Below are 5,081 nucleotides of genomic sequence, written 5' to 3' on the forward strand. Positions count from 1 at the left end.
GACGCGTTCATCATACTATCCCGAGCGATTACGCAACAGGTGGAACTCTGCCGTCTCCTTGTCGACCGCTGGCTTTCTAAAGTTTTGTCTTCAGACTTAGTTGTTTCTACAGTTTTGTCCACCTTAGACTGTGGACAAAACTATAGAAACTTTCAACCGCCGCTTGATAAAAAGTCATTGATGTAATATTTGAAAAAATACAAACTGACTTAAACAACGCGCTAAGAATCAGAACGAAAATTTTTATGATTTTTTTTAAATTTTGGTATATTGTAGCGTTCTTTATCATTTAGAAACTTAAACGAAAAATTAGCAAGAAATATACAAAAGTCACGTTGTATAATGAGTTGAAGTACTGAACGTATTGAATCGGCCGTAATTGGTTTGCATTGCGTAACATCGCTCATGTTTGCTCCATTCACAAACAGTTCGAGGACCTAATAAAGAGAGCGGAGCTTAGAGTCTTATCAGTACATTATTATTAAGTTATCTCTTTCATTTTCCAATAACTTTGGAGAAATCTTTAAATTGTGTAAAATCTTTCAAATAATTGGCAACCACATTAAAACTCCTTACTCCATTATGTAATAAATACTTTCTTTAAAAAGAGACGTAAACGGCGAGTATAACATTAATTTGCTTCGTTCTCCAAAAATGTACTACTTTTACGGTTTTATTGTAATGGTTGAGGGGACCCCTTTCATTCGACACCCATATTAGTATGTATAAGTAAAATTGTAAATATCCTCTGTAGTGTATGATGCGACTTGACATACCTTTTTTTTATTCAATTTTTTTTTATTCCTACCTGTTAAAGGCTTGAGTGCCAGACCCTGACTCAGACCCAGACCTACACGCTGTCTCGTGAGTCTATGCGTGGGTACACCCAGTCAGTACCACGAGAGCCGTTGGCGAGTGGACGGGGTGTTACGTCATGCATGACGGTGCGGAACCAGTGTTCACAGGAAAAGAACAAACATAACAAGTGGCGACGAGGATAAAAGTATGAAAAATTTGTTTATAACAAAAGAAACTACAAGATATGACAAGAAATTGCAGTTTCTCTGTACTGAGTTATACATCACGGAATATCTATCTAGGTTGTTATTTTTGATTTCTTTCCGTTAACGAAAGGCAAAAGTTAAAACCATACAGCTAAGCGTTAGTGAAATTGTCTTTGCTAGTTTTTGGTAATGCATTAGTGCCTATAATTTCAATAATAATTACAGGAGATGACTAGTAACGTGTCTTAATGTAAACATATAACTAACTAACTGCCTCCGTGGCCGAACGGTTACCATGCCGGACTGCCACGCAGAGGTCCCAGGTTCGATTCCCGGGCCGGGAGAAATGTTTGTATGGCCTACATTTATTTCTCTCGTGAGTTTGGGTGTAATTTGTGGTTGTCTATGTGTGTGTCCATGGCACCCGCGACACAGGGTTTCCCTAGTGCGGGGCTATGTTGAGTGTGTGCGTTATTATATAGTAGGGTTACTTTTATTATGTTCTTTTTAGGTATGGAGTCTATAAAATAAGTATTTACCCAGTGCTCATAGTAAAATCCGTAGTTAAACTTTAGTAGATTTTTGTATAACGCCATTTGGCGGATGTGTCATTTGAATGACGCTGCAATGTTTTAGTTGTGACTCACATATATGGCGTCTGTGCTCCAATTTACGAATTGTTGCCTATTGGACAAAGTAATACTGGAGCTGCTCTTTATTACAATGACAGGTAATGTAATTTAAATAAAACTGCCTCTGTGGCCGAACGGTTGCTATGTTGGATTACCCCGCGGAGGTCCCGTGTTCGGTTCCCGGGCCGGGAGTGGTATTTGTGTGGTTTATGGTTGTCTGTCGGTGTGTGTGTCCATGGCACCTGAGACGAGGGGTTTTCCTGATGCATGACTGTGGGTGTGTGCGTTATTATTGTTATAATGCATTGATATTATCCAATGTGTGGCTCATTACCGAGCAGCTAGCTAACCTGTTGTTAGTATGTTGTTGGTGCGTCGTTGTGCGAACTATGCAGAGGTAGTAGTTGTGAGAGAAAAGTGACGCTGCTCGAGTAATTTAGCGATGCTACAGGTCTTACCATATGATCTTTTAGTGCACAACATAAGGTTCTCTTTCACAGTTTATATTTTATTGTTGTCTATTATCTTATTGAAACTGCGGTTTTGGTGCTTTATGCAATTGGAATAATGTTGATTGGTTACAGTCAACAACAACAACAATAATGTAGTGGTAAAGTTCTTTATTGGCAGGTAGCCGTATTGCGTATTAAATAAAGAAGAAAAAAAGTAAAAAATAACAATAAAAATCATGTCAAAAGGTTCCATGACAGGATCTGAGGACTATGCTAATAACATAGCCCTCATTGTTATTCTACCATGGCCCGTATAAATTAGAACACCACAATTCGAATATATATTTAGGTACAAAAAATGGAAATCCAAATAATTATAAACATCGTAAAAGGAAAATCTTTTCAGGAAAACCAATGGCGAAATAACAGTGACGTAAGTAAATAAACGAGTCTCGGTTCAAGTGCAAGGGGTGTTAAATCTCCGTCCAAAGCGCTGATAGCAACGCTGTCTTTGAGAATCGTGTCGTGCGGTACACACGCAATGGGATAATTAAGAATGTACCTACCCATTTAGTTACCTACATAAGTGCTTATTTATTATTAGGGACACCTAAAAGTTAAATAATCAACTAACTCAAACATTAATTATATAAATATAATAATAACAATAAAAACAAAAAATAAATAAAAAACCAAAAACCTGTCATGGCTGTCATTAAATTGACGGCACTGGCTATCATTAAATACGGCAATGACCAACATCAGACACCGAATGGTGAGTTACCTATTTCTGATTTTATTCCCTTTTCTTGTGTATAAATAATAATAATAACGCACACACTCAACGTAGCCCCGCACTAGGGAAACCCTGTGTCGCGGGTGCCATGGACACACACACAGACAACCACAAATTACACCCAAACTCAGGAGAGAAATAATTGTAGGCCATACAACTATTTCTCCCGGCCCGGGAATCGAACCTGGGACCTCTGCGTGGCAGTCCGGCATGGTAACCGTTCGGCCACGGAGACAGTATCTTTGCAGGATGCCCCGTGCGACCCCAAGTCTGATTTCGGTCCCGGTCAGGTCCCAGATGAAATACCTGGGCCTTGTCCGGCGATGGAACTTCGGGAAGCATTTCCGGCAACTTGCTCCCCGAATAGTGGGCGCCGCATCGGCGTTGGGTCGGCTCCTGCCCAATCTCGGGAGGCCGGGAGCCCCATGCAGAAGGCTATACGCCGGGATGAGCCGAAGTATGGCCTTATACGGAGCTCCCATTTGGAGTGGGGTCTTATCAGCGGCGACGAAATCGCTGCGACCACCCGGTCGCCTCGCGGCGCTGCGTATGCGGGACCGGTGGAAAGAGGGCTTGGCGGATCCCCCCTATGGAGCTCGTACCATAGGGCCGATCCGTCCTGTCCTCGTAGAGTGGGTGAGCCGGTTCCACGGGCCGCTGTCATACCACCTTGTGCAGGTGAGGCATGGCTGCTTCTGTCACTACCTACACAAGGTGGCGAGGAGGGAACCGTCCCCGTCGTGCCACGAGTGCGGCGCTGTGGATGACACCGCGCAGCACACCCTAGAGGTGTGCAGCCGTTGAGATGAGCAGCACCGTACCCTGACGGGGACAATAGGGCAGGACCTCTCGCTGCCGAGCGTGGTTGCCGCCATACTCGATAGCGAGGAGTCCTGGGAGGCGGTAGCCTCCTTTTGCGCAGAGGTCATGTCGCAAAAGGAGGCCGCGGAGCGGGTGCGCGAAGACGCGGCGGACGCGCACCCGCTTCGGCGCAGACGTACGGGGAGAAGGCGAACGCAGTTCGCTGCTCGCCTGATCCCCTGGTGAGACCAGCGGGCTCTGGACAGGGATTCCGGATCCTGCATTGCACGGCCTCACTCGTCTGGGGAGCGGGTCGGAGGACAACCGACTCGCCCCTCCGTTGGCGCGGGAGCCCTGGCGCAAGCTAGCGGCGTCGTGGTGAATGTTCACCGATCCCACGACGCCGACTCAACCGGCGAGAGGTAAACCCGGGGGGATTTTAGTGGGGTAGGCCCTCCAGACTGGAGGGAGAGTCCCCACTTAACCCCTGAGTCTCCCTGGGCTCAGGGGTATCTATAAAGATTTCCCCCTAAAAAAAAAGTTAAATGGAATGTCTTATTTATACATATACCTGTACACGCGCACAAATATTACGCATGCTGTGTGCTCATTAAATCAGTCCAAAAAAACTTGCGATGGTACTGACTGGAAAGCGGAAAAAAAAGAAGGGGTACTTCGCTGTCTCAAACGTAAAATTAAATTTTGACAGAAGACGGGCTGGGCTATCAGCGTGCATAAAGATGTTACGCGTCCGGAACACATATCTCTGTCAGACACCTGCAAGGAGGCTCTGCTTTTTTATAAACTCCAATTCGAAATTCATTGTAAACAACATTAGATTACTATGTATAACTACTGCCTCCGTGGCCGAACGGTTACCATGCTGGAGTGCCACGCAGAGGTCCCAGGTTAGATGCCCGGGCCGGGAGAAATATTTGTATTGCCTATATTTGTTTATCTAGTGAGTTTGGGCGAAATTGTGGTGTATGTACATAGAGTCTGTGTCCATGGCACCTGCGACACGGGGTTTCCCTAGTGCGGGGCTATGTTGAGTGTGTGCGTTATTATTATTATAATGATATTTAGTGGGCACAGGCAAATAACTTGTTTTACTTAATTATTTATAATAAAGAAGGGATGTAGTGTATGCGACTTGACATACCTACACACTGTCTCGTGTGTCAATGCGTGGGTACACCCAGTCAGTATCACAAGAGCCGTTGGCGAGAGTGGACGGCGCGTTACGTCACGCATGGCAGTGCCGAGCCAGTGTTCACAGGAAAGGAATCAAACATAACAGCCTCCTCCTTCTAAAACGACTCTGCCAATACCAGAGAAATAGTGCCCCATAAATTAGACCCATTGAATTAGTTGAAGTTGTAGATAACAGTGTACG

Source organism: Hyposmocoma kahamanoa, unplaced genomic scaffold (genome assembly GCF_003589595.1).
Source record: "Hyposmocoma kahamanoa isolate Upper Pololo Valley unplaced genomic scaffold, ASM358959v1 182, whole genome shotgun sequence".
Taxonomy (NCBI): domain Eukaryota; kingdom Metazoa; phylum Arthropoda; class Insecta; order Lepidoptera; family Cosmopterigidae; genus Hyposmocoma; species Hyposmocoma kahamanoa.